This window comes from Mustela lutreola, chromosome 9 (assembly GCF_030435805.1).
Source record: "Mustela lutreola isolate mMusLut2 chromosome 9, mMusLut2.pri, whole genome shotgun sequence".
Lineage (NCBI taxonomy): Eukaryota > Metazoa > Chordata > Mammalia > Carnivora > Mustelidae > Mustela > Mustela lutreola.
The window spans coordinates 112,797,559-112,817,388 of record NC_081298.1 but is presented as its reverse complement, the minus strand read 5'-3'; positions in this window follow the sequence as shown (position 1 = coordinate 112,817,388).

Here is a 19,830-nt window from a genome sequence, read left to right as displayed (position 1 = left end):
AGACAAATAATAAATTTTTAAGTGGGAAAAGAATATACATAGACTGTTGTCCAAAGAAGATACATAAATTGGCAATAAATGTATGAAAAGATGCTCAATATCAGTAGTCAGCAGGGAAGTACAAATTTAAACCACGTTAAGATACCATGTCACCCTCTCTAGGTGACTATACGGCTATGATAAAAAAAAAAAAAAGAGATAATAACAGATGCAGGTGACAATATACAAAAAATGGAACCCTCATGAGTTACTGGTGGGAATATAAAATGGTAGTCACACTGGAAAACAAACTTGTAGTTTCCAAAATGTTAATCATAGACAGTGACCATTTGATGCAGCATTTCTACTCCTAGGTTTATACCCAAGAGAAATGAAAAGATATGTACATAAAACTTGGTGCAGAAATGTTCATAGCAACATTAGTAATAGCCAAAAGGTGGAAATAATCCAAATATCCATCAACTGACAAAAAGATAACAAAATGTGCTGTATCCATACAATGGAATATTATTCAGCCATAAAAAGAAGTGAAATTATACTATATGGTACGGCATAGATTAACCTTAACAATATGCTGAATGAAAGATGCCAAACACAAAAGATCACATATTTTATAATTTCATTTCTCTGAAATGTTCAGAATAGGCAAATCCATTGAGATAGAAAATAGATCCTTAGCTGCCTAGGGTTACAATGGATGTAAAAATTGAGAGGTGGTGGCTGACAAGTTCGTTTTGGGGGCAATGAAATGTTCTAACGTTGATCCTAGTGATGGTTGCATAAATCCTTGAATATAAAAAAATCCAGTGACTTTAATATTTAATGGTGCTAATGTCTGAATTATGTATGTGAATTATACATCAATAAAGCTGTTAAAATCATGATTTCTGGAGACTTCTGTCTTCTAATTTGTATTGGATAGTCTCCAGGCCCAATGGTGAGCTATTATTCTGAAACTTCTCTGCACTTGAGTCTTTCCTTCTTTTCTCTCTTTCACAGAATGTCCTATTTTTTTCACCCCAGCTCTCCCTCTTTTGACATTTCCTCCATTGTTTTAGTGGAGGATAACCCCTGGTAGATAACTAAGAATGGAATCATGGAAGATACATTTAAAAAAAAAAAATGTAATCTCATAAAGTATTCATTGGATCCTGACACTTAATGGACAGTTTGGGTGTGAATAATATTCTAGATTTGGCACCATCTTTATTCAAAATTTTGAGACCATTTCTCCATCATATTTTAGTTTTCAATGATATAGCTAAGAATTCCAATTTTGGCTTTTGATTGTTTGTATACTACTTTTTCCTTCCTGAGAAGCATTTAGAATTTTCTCTTTATTCCTGACAGTGAAATATTTAATGATTGTGCATATGTGTGTGCCTGTGTTTTATCATTCATTATTCTGATTGTTCTGGTCCTTGGTTGGCCCTTTTTATACAGAAACTTAATCCTTCACTTCTAGAAAATATACTTGTAATTTTTCTTTGATGTTTTTTCTCAATAATGATCTATCATTTTTAGTTAGGATGCTATAATTTAGTAGGAGTGAAGGATAAAAAGTTAACTGAAGCCTGAACTATACCTCAAGTCATCTATTAAAAAGCTAGACACAGACTCTTCGAAGAAGATATCAACATTTCATTTCTTTCTTCAATGTGAAAAAAAGTATTATGTTTGGAAATCTTGTTATCATCTTTTAAAAATATTAGCTAAAACCAGTGGTCTATGGCAATTCCAAGAAAATAAATAAAACAAAACAAACAAACAAACAAAACAAAAACCAGTAACTGGTCTGTGGATGTTGTAAGTTTGAGAAGCATGGCCATAATCAGTGTTTCATTTCTCCCAGGGATTACAATGGCTTTTAAATGAGAGACAGTATTGTTTTACCACTGTCTTGTGGCAAGAATTATCTGAATTTTAATAGTGGCTATTTCTCATTGAGAATATTCCCAGCAGCTAAAATTAACAAATGTGATGGAGCTCACCTCAGATGTAAATTAAGTTCTTATCTAATTCCTGATGTGACCAGCAAATACACATCACTGAGTTACTGAATCTCAACAAGGAATTCTAGAAATGCCTGTGGCTGAGCCCCCCTGTATTTATTTGTGCTCTTGAAACATAGGCTCTTGGCATTCTTTTAAATCACAAAAACTTCTCTCAAATTTTTTTCTCTAATTGATCTCACTCAGATTCTATATAAGAAGCAAAAGATTCAAATCTTATTCATATCATGGTTTAAAAAAAAATACTTTAAAATTCAACTAATGTAGGAACTCCAAATAGCCCAAAGGGAATCTAAGATTTAGAAATGATTCTGTTTATTTTCTCATCATAGACATAGGCACTGGACCCTTCAGGCCAAATTTTAGCCCTTCAAGTGCCCTCTTTTGTGACAACATCTCAGAAAATTCAAATGTCATAGCATTGATTTGGTTTGCTCCTACTTGAGCTCAGTATTTGGAATAACTGAACTCAGTATTTGCAATAAAGGTAGAAGGGCAGACAGAGGTCAGGATGTTGCTGAGTTCTTCCAGTTTTTTCAGAAAGAGTAAGTCACTGGGAAAAATTTAGCATTTCAGAGTACCTGGAATGATTTTTTTAAAGGTTTTATTTATTTATTTGAGAGAGTGCACGGCAAGGGAAGGGAAGAGACACAGGGAGAAACACACTCCCCCCTGAGGCGGGAAGCCCAATTCAGGGCTTGATCCCAGGACCCCAGGATCCTGACCTAAACTGAAGTCAGATGCTTAACCAACTAAGCCACCCAGGCACCTTGCTGGAATGATGTTTTTTTTTTTTTTTAATATCATTTAAAATTTACAAAATTTGCAAATTATAACACTGGGAAACAATATAGGGCACCCTATTTTCCCCAAATAGTAGTTACTTGTATAGTTTTCTTTAAAGCTGCACATTAAGGCTTTCTGGCCCTATTTTTTTCTTTTAGAGTGAGCTCTGTCTCTAAAAACCAACTGGAAATTGATGGGACCCTTGTTGCTTTATGGCACTAATGAATTCATGCTTCTGACTCTGTTTAACCCCAGGGCAGGCTGTAATACATATGGTATGTGGTGAAGTATATCTTTTGTTGCTATGTGTTGGTGATGATTGGCCAGCTCTTGTAGACCCTGAGAATGCTGGCAACAAAAAGTTTGAGACAATATAGCTTCCACACAGGGCCTTGCTGCTGGCCTGCATTGAGATAGGTCCCTTCTAGAACACAAACACAACATGTCACTTACTATTAATCTAGTGAATGCATAATCTCTTTAGAAATATTTGGTTTGGGGGCTCCTGGGTGGTTCAGTCAGTTAAGTGTCTGCCTTCAGCTCAGGTCTTGATCTCAGGGTCCTGGGATCAAGCCCTGCCTTGGGCTTCTTACTTCTCCCTCTCCCCTGTCCCTCTAATGACTAGTGATGTTGAGCATCTTATCTCTCTCTCAAATAAATAAATACAATCTTAAAAAAAAAAAAAAGGAAGGAACACTTGGTTGGAGGCATTTGGGTGGCTCAGTGGGTTAAGCCTCTGTCTACAGTTTATGGTCATGATCCCAGAATTCTGGGATTGAGTCCTGCATCTGGCTATGTGCTCAGTGAGGAGTCTTCTTCTACCTCACTCTCTCCCTCTGTGATCTCTCTTGCTCCGTCTCAAATAAATAAATAAAATCTTAAAAAAAAAAGAAGAAGTAATTTAGTTTGTATTCTTTTAGATGACAATATGCTATCAAGACTGAAAAGGCAAAAAAGTGGCAAAATTGTAGAGGGACTTTTCTTTCTCCCAACGTCTAACAGATGTATAACAACCCTTTATCCCCTTCTGATGAGATGGCTGAAGGAAATGGAATTATGGTGGTAAAGAACTCTTAAAGGCAGATGGAGCAAAGTTCATATTTTTTAGAGTTGAGCTACTTAACTTCTCTGAGCCCATTTACTCAGTTACAAAACTGATCTATCAATGAATGTAAAATTGCATCATGAGATACGGTAAAGACAGAGATACTCAGAAGATGCTCAACAAATAGTAAGTTTTTAAAAGGCAAGGAAACAGGATGACAGTATATAAAGGACTCTGCCCTGGGAATCAGAGAATGCCCACCTTTGGCACTGACCAGTTCTGATACTGCATAAAAGTCATTTTACATCTCTGGTTTTATTTCTCCTCTAACTGAGGTATTTAGGAGACAAGGAAGAGACCCATTTAGAGACCTAAACTGGGGTACCTGGTGGCACAGTCTGTTAAGTGCCCAACTCCTAGTTTTGGCTCAGGTCACGATTCCAGAACTGTGAGATGGAGCACTGCATTGGGCTCTATGCTCAGTGTGGAATCGACTTGAGATTCTCTCTCGTCCCTTTGCCCCTCCCCTCGTGCTCTCTCTTCCTTAAAAAACAAACAAACAAACAAACAAACAAAAAACAGGAAAAAAATCTTTAGAAAAAGGCACCTAATCTAGTTCAAGCCAAAAAGAAAATTATTATGTCTTTCACTCTGAAGAGTGATAGATAAAACTGCAATCTCAAATTGATCTCATGTTACAGAAAGACTGTGGTTTGGTTCACATGGCTCACACTCATAAACATAATTCTTTGACAGTCATCCAGGGTAAGAATACAATATAGCCAAGCTTTGTAGGGAGTTAGAGCTAGAAATTGAGAAATGGGGGTAACTTCTCAGTATCTTAGGTATTGGGCCAGGTCTCGTACCTCCACTTCTCTTTATGCTTTTGCTGAATCTGTCCCCCCATTCTCCCTCTTAGACTATTTTTTCTAAACTTACTCATGGTTGGCATGACTTCTTTTACAACCCTTGCTGCTCCATTGTAATCATAGCACTTCCAAGCGTACCTCCCAGCTCAGACTGACAACAGTGCTGATTATTACTGGAGGAAAAAGAATGGCTTATTCTACCCTATGCTCTAGATTCCCTTAAGTCAGCTGTCCATCTAATACACTATTGACAGAATGAAGTTGCATGGAGATGATCTGTGGTTTGCTTTGTAGGTGGAGGGCTATTTAAGCTCTTAATATACAGTATGTCATGGAAATTTCTTGACAAGACTAGGAGGTGGTTGGTATTACATCAGGTTCACAATGAAGGAAACTGAGGAGCAAGAGATTAAATAAGCATTTCCATGTTACATAGCTAAGGTGACATGTCCATTATTTGAACCCAAGCTTGGTTAATCCCAAAGTCCATACCCTTAACCAATATTCTCCCCTGACTCTTCTCATTGGTAAAATAATCCCAAATCAGGCTTTGGGGGTTTTGTTTGTTTGTTTGTTTGTTTGTTTTTAATTTAAGTAGGCTCCATGCCCAGCGTGGAGCCCAACAGGGAGCCCCAACTCATGACCGTGTGATCAAGACCTGAGCTGAGATCAAGTCAGACATTTAACCAACTGAGCCACCCAGGTGTCCCCAGGCTCTTTTTCTAAGAGGCTATCTCAGTGCTGGAATCATGACAGCCTCTGTCTATTATTTTTACAAGTGGTTGGCTTCCCTAAAAAGGTCTCCTTCATTCAGAAGTCGCACTACTTAAGACATCAGGGAGGGATATACTGAATGGCAAAGATATATGGGTAAATAGAGTGTGCTCCTCCCCAATCTCTTTTCCAGACACTATGTGTGGTCATGTGGCTAAACATGTTGTATCTTTGCTATTCTGTGGTATACTACACAGTATCCAGCTCTTATTAAATGGATACTGTACTTGAACTGTCTTCCTGGTCTACACTTGTTTTTTGTTATAATGTTACTGAATGCTGAAATTTTCTTCATGATTCCATCCAGTTCTTTGAAGGCAGGTCATAGTTAATGAAACGCTGTCTATGCCCCAATGTCACCTCCAGCCTCATCCACAGCTAGGCACACCTGTAGCAAGAACCCACCTCACCTGAAACCCCCAACTGCTGCCAATCCTGTTAATCCCCCTCTAGGTTTGAATTTTTCAGGATAGTTATTCATATCTTTGAATCATTAAACAAAATAGTGTTGGTTACCAAGGAATCCTGAGCAATATCTGTACAAGCAAACATTCTGCAGTTTGCATTGTCTGTGTGTTTTAACCTTGTTAATGAGAGCTTGTTGGCTCAAGAGTAAGAGACTGCATATAAATAGTGTTTACATTAGAAGTCATTTCTTTTAACTTTTATGATTTTTACACATCTGGATGCACTAGTCAACACATTCCCATGATTTCATAAATGTCAAATAAGATTCATTTAATCAGTGCTGCCAAAGAGTTTCATTATTCACCTCTCATATTCAACTACATCATAGAAAAGCATACCACAGCAGAAGAGAAGACTCATTGCATGTCGGTGCAATTTAAGAACAAGATATTGCCTGCATTTGTGTGTTTAAATCTCAACAATAAGTACTACTATAAGTTCAAAGTGACTTAGTATGATTTTCAAAATACAACAAATGCTCCGTACACAAGAATTTCAGAAATAAGGTGGCCAATAAACAAAAACCCTTCAAGTCAAATTTATACACACAATTTGCTTTAAGTATCAGGATGGATGTTGTATTCAGACACCTATTAGTATTAACTGGAGTAAAGGGCTTCTGTCTCCCACTCTTATCCTGAATTCCGACTTTAGTATCCGAGACTGCGGTGGATGCAAACAGGCTGGAAGAGAGCAATCCTAGTCCCTTCAAGCCATTTATTTCACTTGGGCATTTCATAAACATTTTTGAGAGGCTGCAATGTGTTAGGCATTTTTCTGGTCAAGACAGAGTTGAACAACACGTGGCTTTTTGCCTTCATGAAATTTATAATCTGACTGGCAACAGCTATTACCCAACTGTTCAGCACAGTATTGGTTAGATAAAAGAGAAAGTGGGAAAGAAGAGAAGGAAGAGGACCTGTGTAGTGCCATATACATCAGTTTATGCGTTCAGATTATTTTATAAAAGGGATCAAAAGGTTCATGTGGGGAAATGGATGAAAATGAAGCTTTCAAGGTTGGCAACAGTCCTGTCATAGAGGGCACCGGATGCTGTTATGACTTTTTTTTTTTTTTTTAAAGATCTTATTTATTTGACAGACAGAGATCACAAGTAGATAGAGAGGCAGGCAGAGAGACAGGGTGGAGGTGGGGAGAAGCAGGCTCCCTGCTGTGCAGAGAGTCCGATGTGGGGCTCCATCCCAGAACCCTGGGATCATGACCTGAACCGAAGGCAGAGGCTTAACCCACTGGGCCACAGTGAAACTCGGAACAGAAACTCTTAATAATGACATTGTATATTGCCTCTTAAAAAAATATTTTCCCACTGAGCTGCCTTCGGCTCGGGTCATGATCTAAGGTCCTGGGATCGAGTCCCGCGTCGGGCTCTCTGCTCAGCAGGGAGCCTGCTTCCTCCTTGCTCTCTCTGACTGCCTCTCTGCCTACTTGTAATCTCTCTCTGTCAAATAAATAAATAAAATCTTTAAAAAAAAATTTTCCCCCAGTTTTATTGAGAAATAATTGACATACATCAATGTGTAAGTTCAAGGCATACAGCACAATGGTTTCATTTGTGTGTATTGTGGAATGATTATTGCAATAGGTTCAGCTAACCTCCAGCTTCTTGTATAGATCCAATAAAAAGGAAAAAAATTAAAAAGGAAAATAATTTTCTCTTTGTGATGAGGAATTTTAGGATTTACTTTCTTAACTTTCCTACATATTTTATAGTAGTATTAGCTATAATCATCATGTGTATATCACATCCCTAATACTTACTTACCTTATAACTGGAAGTTGTACCTTTGGACCACTTTCTTCCATTTCCCCCTTCCCTCGACTCTCTGACTCTGGTAACCACAAGCCTGATCTCTTTTTCTGAGTTTCATTTTGTTTTTAGATTCCACATATAAGTGAGATCATATGGTACTTGTCTTTCTCTGTCTGACATCTCATTTAGCACTATGCCCTCAAGGTCTATTCATCTTGTTGCAGATAGTGGGATTTATGGCTGAATAATATTCCACTGTGTGTATATACCACAACCGCTGTATTCATTCATCTGCTGATCGACATTTAGGTTGTTTCCATGTTTTGGCTATTATAAATAATAATGCTATGATCAATCATGGAGGTGCAGATATCTTTTCAAGTTAGTATTTTCATTTCCTTTGGATACATTCCCCCAAGTGGAATTGCTGGCATATGTTAGTTCTATTTTTAAGTTTTTGAGAACCTTCATACTGTTTTCCATAGTGGTCATACCAATGTACCATCCCACCAAATGTGCAGAAGGGTTCCTTTTTCTCCACATTCATACTAGCTTTTTAAATTATTTATTATTTCTTGTCCTTTTGATGATGATCATTCTAACAGGTCATTCTAACATGTGATATCTAATTATGGTTGTAATTTGTATTTCCTCTAATGACTAGTGCTGTTGAGCATCTTTTCATGTACCTTTTGGCCTTTTGTATATTTCTTTGTAGAAATGTCTACTCAGGTACTTTGCTCATTTTTAAATTAGGTTATTTGTTTGTTTGGTTTTTTTTAACTATTGAGTTGTTTGAGTTCTTTATATATTTTTAATACTAACCCCTTATCAGATATACGGTTTGCAAATATTTTTTCCCATTCCCTAGGCTTTTTCACTTCGTTGATGGTTTCTTTTGCTGCTCAGAAGCTTTTTAGTCTGATACAGTCCCACTTCTTTATTTTTATTGTGTCACTTATGCTTTGTCATATCAAAAAAAATTATTACCAAGACCCACGTCAAGGAGCTTTGTTCCCATGTTTTCTTCTAGGAGTTTCAGGGTTTCAGATCTTACACTGAAGTCTCTAATTGATTTTGAGTTAATTTTTGCATTTATATTAATATGCTAAAATAACCATTGTCCTTTCAGCTATAAAAATCAAATTAAATTGTGTGTTTCTGCAGATTTATGGTACTATTAGAGGACTTAAAAATATTTACTAAATGGAAGCTGCATAAATTTAACTGGTATGATTCCCAATTCACCACATGAGATTGGATAGGACAGATCATTTGGACTTACGATATTAAAAAATGTTTGATATATTTAAAAAATTTTACTTTTGTCTAAGTCAGATACAGTATGAATTAAAAGAGAAACAGGAAGAAATCATTGAGTGAGAAGTAAGCATCCCTTATTTGTAATTCTTTATCTACTTCTTCTACTGCCTTACAATGTGAAGACTTTCATTCATTTATTCCTAAAATAATTATTACATGTTAACTTCATTAACATGGTCCAGAGTAATTGTGATTTAAAACTCTGTAAAAGTGAATTGTTATATAATCATTGAACGAAAATGCTGGGATTTCAGATACCTCAAAAACTTCACTCTCGTAAATTAATTAATAATTAATTCATCGTAATGGAATTTCAATTTTCACAACAGAGAATACCTTTGATTCTATTCTCATATGATTTTATTAAAAATTCTGTCTTTAAAGCACCTGGTTCACTATTCTGCAAATTCACTTCTCTAATCCCCAGGGACTACTGGCTTTCCAATAGTCTAGAATTTTATTACACTGAAATCAATGTTTCAGTCTATGTCAGAGAGATTTTTGCTGCTGATTTTGGAATATTCACCTTTTGAAATTTCACATTATAGACTATTTATCTCTAAAACTAAAGTGTGCATGCAAATGTAGAAGTCAAATTTTTGAATCAAGGAAACTGCCCTTAAATTTATTTTAATTTTATTTTATGGAATATGTAATTTCCAAGTTTCTCTATATAATAAAGATAAGAAAAAATTTTATTCATCTCACGCATATACTTTGCTTTTTTCTTGCTAGTGATTGTCAGTCTAGTGACAAAATTTGATTTTAGATAAAGTTCCTTTTATTTGAATTATGTTTCTAAGTAATCTAATTCTGTAATACTTACAACTTTTAAACTACATTTGGAAACTTAAATGAAAACCACTTATAAATAATTCATAGAAATTAGAATATCCTTAGAGCTGAATAGTTAGTACATTTATAAGCTTATAGGATGCAGCTGTAGCAATATTTTGTGTGAATTTATAGCCTAAATGCATACGAGAAAAAAATTAAAAGCTAAATTTTATTGAGCTAAACATCCATCCTTCAAATTCTAAAATTACTAGCAAATAATATCCACCCTAAAATCAAATGTGATAAAAATAAAAATAATTTAAAATTTATGGAACACATGTGTTTTGGGAGAGAATCAATGAAACCATAAGGTGGTTCTTTAAAAACAGCAAACAATAACAAAAAAGGATAAACCTCTGACAAGAGGAGATTAAAGAAAAAAAAAACACATGAATAATAGCATGAAAGGGAAATTGTTATAGATGCTATGGATAATATCACATATTATGGAATAAAGTTATGGGAATCAGTTTTAAAATACTTAAGAAATAAACAAATTTCAAAGCATATAACTATTCCAAACTAACCTGAGAAGTTATAGAGTCTGAATAGTCAAAACAAAATCTAATATAAATAGTGATTAACAGTTAAAAAGGATGTACATCTCCATGCTCACACAGTATTGACCATGAGTCCTATGAAACAGTTTAACATATAATTCCAACCCTGCCCTTATATTTCAGAATATCAGGGAAAAAAAAGGATTTTTTTCAAATTATTTTATGAAGCCAGCATAATCTTGATACTAAAATTCAAAAAAGCGGTGGAGTAATGGAAAATTGCCAGGCAATATTACTCATAGATTATAAATGCAAGCCCATTTAACAAAATATGAATGAGCCCAAGAAGACAATGTATAAAATTATAAGCATGACCTATGCTTAGTTTATTCAAGTTGCACATGATTGCATTAGCATAAAAAGTCCAATGTTTTTATGATACTAAACATTAAAGTGGAATGGTGTGGAGCACCTGGGTGGCTCAGTGGGTTAAGCCTCTGCCTTCGGCTTCGGTCATGATTTCAGGGTTCTGGGATCAAGCCCCGCATCAGGCTCTGCTCAGTGGGGAGCCTGCTTCCCCCTCTCTCTGCCTGCCTTCTGCTCTGCCTACTTGTGCTCTCTCTTTCTGTCAAATAAATGAATAAGATAAAAAAAAAAAAGTGGAATGGTGTTATTGTTTCAATATATGGACAAGAACCACATAATAAAATTCAACATCAGTTCCTTGTTAAAAAGAATAAAATAGAGAAGAACTCTTCGTAGTACAAGGGAACTTCCTTAACCTGGTAGAGCTACAAAAATTTTACAAAAAAATTAAAATTATACTGTGATTTTGAAATTATTATTTCCTAGATTAAGAACAAGAAACAAGCCTATTATAATTTTAATTCAACATTAGTGAAGTAGTCAAATCACTAATGAAGGAATAAATAAAATAATAAATAAATAAAATGATATAATATAAATAAATATAATATTAATTTATAAATGAAATAATAAATTAGAAAGTAAGAAATAAGGTGTCGTTATTTGTGGATTATATGATTGTTTACCTTAAAAACTATATGGAAATAATTAATGTATATTTGTATATTATTAGAGAGTTTGTATAAATTAGAGAGTTTGGCATTTTCTGGATATAAAATCAAAGTATAAAGTCCAGTTGTACTTCAAAATGCCAGCAACAAAATCATTTTAAATGCAGTAAAATAAATAACTTTTTACAATACAATAAAATGTGATGTACCTAGAAATAAATCTAACAGTACAGGAGATGACTGTGCAGAAAATTTCAAAATGCTTGACATATATGAAAGGACCATAAGTGGAAAATTTAAAAATATGTGAATGTATGAATATTCAGTACAATTCTGATAGAATTCATAGAACTTTTGGGTTTTTCTTCTGCTCCTTAGTAAAGTGATGATAAAATGTCTTTGGTAATACAAAGATCTATTAAAAGGCAAGACTCTTGAAACTCTTGGAAAATTCTTAAGAGGCACTGCTGATAATTAAAAAGCAAAAATAATTAAGACTGTATACAATGGGGACAGAGTTAAAGAAACTAATCAAACACAGTGGAGGTTTTTATGTGAACATAAGTTGTCATTTCTTTGGGGTAAATGCCCAGGAGCACAGTTTTTGGATTTTATGAAGTGCAATCATTTTCCACTCCTACCACAAAGCATTAGTGATCCAGTTTCTCTGTCTCCTTGTCAAAATATGCTCATCAACTATTTTCTATTGTATACATTCTGATATGTTTTAATTTGGATTTCCCTAATGCTTAACGATGATGCACATTTTTTCATTTGCTAACTTTCCATCTATATATTTTCTTTGCTGAAATGTCTCTGCATGCCTTTTCAGAGGTTTTAATTGGATTGTTTATATTTTCACTGTTTAATTTTGGAAGTTCTTTCTAAATTCCAGATGCTAGTTCTTTGTTTCATATGTGGTTTGCCAATACTTCCTTCCAATACATCTTGTCTTTGTCTCCTTATTAAATCCTTTCATCAAGTCAAAGTTTAGGTTCCAATGAAGTCCAGTATGTCCAATTCTCCTTTTAATAACTATGTTTTGGATGTCCAGTTCAATAACTCTTCACCTAGCCAGGGGTCCTGAAGATTTTCTCCTTGGTTTTCTAAAGGCTATATAATTTTATGTTTTACATTTTAAATCTTTGATTCATATTAAGTAAATTTTTGTATGAAGTATGTAACAACTTGAGAATCTTATTTCCCTCCTATTAGTCCAGTTATACTAGCATCATTTATTGAAAAACCCATCTTTGCTCCATTGAATTGTTTTTGTACCTTTGTCAAAATAAAATGGGCAAATTTGTATGCAAATATTTCTGGGTTTTCTATTCTACTCTATGCTTTATGAGTCTATCCCACCACCAATACCATAGTCTTGAATAATGTAGCTATATATATAATATATAATATAATAATGTAGCTATATATAATGTGCTATATATGTTCTATATATTAATATTAAATGTGTATATACACATTTATATATACATACATATATAATAATAATAGAGATAAAATGGAGTCCAGACTGACTGCTTCTGACTTTATTTTTCCTTTTCAAAATTGTTTTAACTATAGATCCTTTGCCTTTCCATAGAAACTATTCTACATTTACAAAAATCTTGGTGAAATTTTGATATTACTTTTGTTATGTCGGCCTATCAGTTTGAGAAAAATTGACATTTTTACTATGCTGTGTCTTCTAATCAATGAATATGGCATATCTCATCATTTGTTTAGATCTTTGATTTTTTCTTAGCATTGTATAGTTTGTAGCATATAATTTCTGTATATCTTTGTTAGATTTATACCCAAATATTTCTCTTTTTTTTTGAGTGATTGCAAACTGCATTATATTTTTTAATTTTGGTGTTCACTGTCATCCCATAGACATACAATTGACTTTTCTGTTTCTTTTGAATCCTGTGACCTTGCGCTTATCAGTTCTGAGGTTTATTTTGGTAGATTCTTTGAGAATTTCTACTTAGACAATCATGTCATATGCAAATAGCAATAATTCCATTTTTTCCTTTCTTGTCAATATGTCTTCTATTTCCTATTCTTGCTTTATCACATTGGCTCAAACCTCCAGCAATATTTTGAACAAGAGTGGTGAGAACAGACATCTTTGCTTTACTTCTGATCTTAGGAAGAAAATCATTCAATCTTTTACTACTAAGTGTAATGTTAGTTATAAGGTATTTTGTACCTATTTCATTACCAGTTGAGGAAGTTCACTCTCATCTTATTTTTCTGAGATTTATTATCATTAATGTGTGTTGAATTTGCCAAATGTTTTTTTCCCTGTCAACTAATATGATCACATGACTTTTCTTCTTTAGCCTGTTAATACAGCAAATTATACTGACTAATCTTTCAAATATTGAACCAGTCTTATGCTAAGAACATGACACATAGGAGATGTAAAAGTTTTATGAGCTGAAGACACGTAGATGAGGACCGAGGTAGACTTTATACTTAAAAAAGAAAAGAAGAAAGCAAAAGAAACAACCTAGATTTCAGCACCAAACAAAAACAAAAACTAAACAAACAGAAAAACAGTACAGGTTTGAGGAGAGATGCAGAACAAGAAGATCTACACAGCTTGGGGTTGTAATCTGACAGAGTCAAGGACCAGTAAAGGTGGGTCTGAATGAGAAGATGGGGAGTGCCTGGGTGGCTCGTTGGTTAAGCATGTGCCTTCAGCTCAGGTCAGAGTCTCCATCAGGTGTCCTGCGTAGTGGGGAGACTGCTTCTCCCTCTCCTTTTGCCTACCCCTGCTTTTGCCCCCCCCCCTCTCTCTCCCTCAAATAAATAAATAAAAATATCTAAAATGGGAAAAGGGGGCGCCTGGGTGGCTCAGTGGATTAAAGCCTCCGCCTTCGGCTCAGGTCATGATCCCAGGGTCCTTGAATCAAGCCCCGCATCAGGCTCTCCGCTCCTTGGGGAGCCTGCTTTCTCCTCTCTCTCTGCCTGCCTCTCTGCCTATTTGTGATCTCTGTCTGTCAAATAAATAAATAAAATCTTAAAAAAAAAAAAAAAAAAAGGAACTGGTCCTCAGAATGAGATGGAGAGACTAGAACTATGAATGAATGCTTAACTTTATTTAGCTCCTCACAGCATGATGCTAAGTTCAGGCATTTTCCCCACCATTCTTTAGTCCCCTGAAATTTCTGTTTCCCTTTCAGCTGTGCTTGTAATTGAGGAAAAGTCCGCCCCTTAATGAATACACACATCTCTCTTCCTGTTCTTTTGATTACTATGGTCTGTACTTCCATGCTGAGTAAAACAAAAAACTACTGAATTTCCTGGTAACTTCTAGCATTATCAATAAAACTGTCCTGGGCAGTTTCAAAGGGAGTTTGTCCCATAAAGTTTTTTTTAGTATTTATAATTATGATTTAACATGGAATCTGTTAAAAATATAATTAAATATATAATTTGACTTATTACTAAAGAGAATTTTCAACCACTAGAATGCTTCTATTTTAAAACCTGTGTGAATCCAGATATCTCTGAAACTTCTTTGGACAGTATTTTTTAAGGCCTTTTTCACTGGCTTTACATTAATTTTCCAGCTTCCCACATCTCCTCACATACTAATTCTTTACAGTTATCTGGAGCTAACTTTCAAGCTCACTCTTACCGTAAATGCTACAGTCAGCTCGATCTTTTGTTAAAGATAGCTTGAGAACTCTAGTTGAGGTGCTCTAGGATACTTGTATTAAAACAGTTTGCTATCTTCTTACATCTAGGGTTCACTCTACTGTTCTACTTCCAGCACTGGGTGCCCTGTTTTTTTAACTTGTATCTCAATTTCTTCCTGGGAAATCTGTTCATATGTTCTAACACCTGGACACCTCCATGAACATTCTGAATTCCCTAAAGATTTAAATTCTTCTGAATACCAGTAATTTTTTAAAAGTCAGCCACTGCTTGCTCTCTGACCTATAGTAAATATATTAGCATAACTCTTTGTTTTTCAGGGTTTTAAAATACTAAAGACTATACATTAAAAAAAAATAGTAACACAAACTTTTAAAAAATCCAAGAAGCAATAAAATGCATATTAACCTATCACCCAGGCATATGTAAAATAATGGAAAAAAAATCCAAAAACTAAGAGTCATTTCTGAGCAAGCCCCTTTAAGTTATCCTGTAGTTCATTAGAGTTATTTTACACAATGATCTCTTTCATGAACATGCCTTAGCTGTTTAATGACATCTACTACCTCAGTTTCAAGATACTCTGCTGGTGCCCACTTCACTTTCCTAACCCTGGCAACCCTTAAAGTGGAAGGAGAATGAAGATGGTTAGTTATTTACTATTGTTCTCACTGGAGTGAATCAATATCAATTGGTCTACATGAATTTGGTGGGGGAGAGGGCTGAAGGCCCAGAATGCCTGGATGACGCCTTGAAGTTTTATGGATGCTCTTAGGCTACCAGATTACCAGATACTAGACCCCAGATTAGGGGTCTAAAGGATAAGGAATACACATACGACACACACACATACACACACACACACACACTCTGGATGAATGAACTGGGGTTCTAGATCATGATCTTGAATTTAACAATTTCCTAGGTCCCTTTACTATGCTTTTTAGTAAAAAACTAGTTCCAAAGGAACATAGTAATGGTATCCACTAATTTTCAAGTATCATCCACCTCCTGACTCAGAATTTTAGAAATTTAGGGGGACTTGAGAATATTAACCCAGCTTCTACATGTTACAGATGAGGAAATTTTTTGATGATTGTCTCTCAGAAATTTCTTCTAAATATCTTCTCTTGGTCTACTTCATAAAGCACTCTTTATTTTATTAAGCGATTATAGTCATATTCTAAATAGTATCTCTCCACTTCCTGGAGTGTGGCCAATTCCTGACACTCAGATCCCCAAACTTCTTGAGTGAGTCAAAGAAGACAGCAATTCATCTAGCTGGGATAATCTTGGTAAAAATTACTTCTCTCATAATGACCACTGAGATTATATAAGTAGGCAGTGAGTTCTCTGCTATAAACGTTGACAAGGCTCTTGTAGGCTATACACTCGCTTACATTGGACAGCCCCCTTTCAATTCAATCCCACCACTCTGACAGCTGCATCACATTTTAAGTAGTTAACTATTATTCAGAGATGTAATTCTGGAAATGAGACTGAATGCGTTCCAATGTTTACTTTTGATCTCATCCATTGATGCCAAGAACTCTATGCTAATCACTGTTTGAGAGCCCTTACCTGAGTCCAGGTGTGCTTGAACTTTGGACATCAGGCCTACAACCCAGAATCATAAGAGTTGTCTCTTGTGGATATAAATGAAATGCTTAATTTCCATTCAGTTTATACGTTCAGGAATAAGAGATCATGTCAAGCATATATAAGTGAATATAAAAATAAAAGAAACAAAACGAAAGCTAAAAATATTACACATTTAAATGTAGATAAATGCCCAGTAGATTTGTAATATAAAAAAGTGATAATCATAAAATCCATACTCCCAATTAATATTAACTGAGTTTTAAAATGTTTTATAATTTCTTCACGTTCTTATAACCAAAGTTACAAACTTAAATTTGGTATGTCAGAGTTCTCTAAAGTTTACACTCAAGCTTATTTTTATCATACCAGAGTACTTTATGAATTTGTTTTGTAATTCAGTGTCTTAAAATAGTGCCCCTTATTAGAATTTGTTATTAAAAAGTCAGATAGAAGTAATGTGTTTTTCTTTCTGCAGAGATCATGCTATTTTTTAAGCTTGCATTTACTGGAGCAAAATATATTTGTTTCAATTTTCTCTCTCTTTTAAATGAAGAACGTACTTCTTAAGATAGTGCCTGGCAAATATAGATGCCAAAATAGTAGCTGAATAAATTCTATATATCACTTAAGTTTTGTCTTCTGAGACAGTAAAAGAAGATACTAGGTAATTAATTAGATAATACTAACATGTTGATAATTCCTTTGTAGAGTTTCACACACATGATCCATTTTCTTTCTCAGAGCTCTATATACAATGATGTCCTTATGTTTATTTTTAAGAGTTAGGAAGCTGAATTTTGGACTTGCCAAAGAGCAAAGAACCAAAATGTGCATCTACATTGTATGTCTCTCAATTAAAAAAAAAAAAAGAAAGAAAGAAAAACTATCATTTAGGGGCACCTGGGTGACTCAGTCAGTTGGGTGTCTGCCTTTGGCTTGGGTCATGATCCGAGAGTCCTGAGATCAGCCTGCATCAGGTTCCCTGCTCAGGGGGGAGCTTGCTTCTCCTCTCCCTCTCTGCCTGCTTGTGCTCTCTCTGTAAATACATATCCAATAAATAAATAAAACATTTTTAAAAACCCTATCATTTATTGAGCACTCATTATATTCCAATAATACCCAATATGGTAAGTGCTTCACCATAATTATCTTAGTAAAGCCACATGACAACCTTATTATATGGAGAAGAAATTTAAGGTTTATATAGATTAAGTGATAAATCCCGGATGATACAGGTAGGATTATAGGTTCTTCGCATAGCAGGACACAATGCAAAGATACTCAGGGACATGGATGTCAGAACTCTGTTACTTCCAGCTCCAAATGATAGAAGGCTGAAGGCGGGGGCAGCATCCAGGGACAGGGTAACAGCAAGCTGGAGGCAGCACGCATGTGGCAAGGGAGTTAAATTTTGAGGGCTCCCTATGGATAGACTAATGTGAATAATTTCATGGGCTCCAGGGTATAAAGGCTGTCCCTCATTGTCTGTATGTAGCCCTGGGCCTTTTGAGCACAGGCATAGTAGCCCTGGAATGAGAAAACCTGATAAGGGAAATGGTTGGGGTATGGACATCATTAGCTACTCAAGAGATAAACTGACCTGCCAGTAATCAGGCCCTCAAAACTGGATCAGGACAGCACTGAAAACAACAATTACAGATGTATAGAGAGGTATATTTCTGTGTCCACCTCTGTGTAATCAGGTCCTCAAAACTGGATCAGGACAGCACTGAAAACAATTACGTATATAGAGAGGTATATTTCTGAGTCCATCTCTGTGTCCATCTCTCTGTCCACAAATGGTTTTGTAATGTTCTTTGAGTTCCAAAGGAATTGTTACATAATGTCTTAATTTTATGGAGTGTTACCAAGTGGCATATTCTCCTGTCCTCCTACACCTGGAAACAGTGAAAATTACCGGAAGAAGACTCTGCACTCTGCTCATACTAGCTTATCACCCATGCTCCGTTACCTCCTTCCAGAAAGTTATCTAGACCACTCTCAGAAAGGGAGACACCCTCCCACACACACACACAAAAGACAGGAGGATTGCAGGGACTTTCCTCTAATTTCCCCAGGATTAGAGATAGTTCACTCCTCCTGTGGTGGTCATGGTTAAGTTTCTCTTTCATCTCTTTTCTCTCTCAGTCACTCTCCTTTCTCCTTCTCATGGAATCTTCCTAGACCTCTGTGCTCCCAGCGTGTAAAGACTTTTTTTTTTTTTTTTTTTTTTTTTTTAGTATACTCTCAAATTAGGACCTTACACAAAAGGAAAAAACAAGGAAGAATACGGAGAAGCCTAGGAAGGAAGAAAGTGTCCAGTGTTGGTGGAGTATCTGTTCAGTTTTTGGACAATTTAGAGGGTTTTATAATACGTCCCTCCATCTGGATTTTGTAACTTGATTGAAGTTTTACTACGCAAAGTTACTAGCACTGTTAACCAAAATGATAGTTCTAAACTAATTTTTGTTAACCGAAAGCTAATTCTAAATCGAAATAATTTAATTCGATTCTAAAACTTCCAAAAGCTTTAAGTTATTTTGCCAGAATGTAGATTTCATCTTTAAATTTAATTTTCCTGACAGTATGAGGATGTGTTAATGCATGCCAAATAGTTTTTGGTTCATTACATAATGGAATACGAGGTGATGAAAAAATTTCCAGGAGACTTAATAAAATTTTTTAAATTACTTATTTTGTAAAACAAAAGGCAAAGCTTGCTCAATTCTGCAGTTGTATGGAGCCAGTATTTTTATGCTCTTTTTTCCTCAGTGTCACCTTTTGGCTTTCCAAGATCTACCAGATACTCTTTCTTTATTGAATTTCAACTCAGAATTTCCCTGCCAAGGTCCAAAAAGAATTTTCAAAATGGCTTTTCCTACTTGCTACCAAATTCAAGATGAATAGAAATACTATGACTATTTCTCCAACATTGACTCTATGTCTTATTATTTAATAATACAAGAGGTCAAATTTATGACCTACTACAAAGTAGGGCAGCTTGAGGAGAAGAGCATCTGGTAAATCAAGAGAGATAGACTAGAAGCTCAGTTAATTCCCAATTAACTTGTTCTACCAAACAGGTTTGCTCTCCATTCCCTCCTACCCACTGTTGTTGCCCAGACTATAGGCGTGGT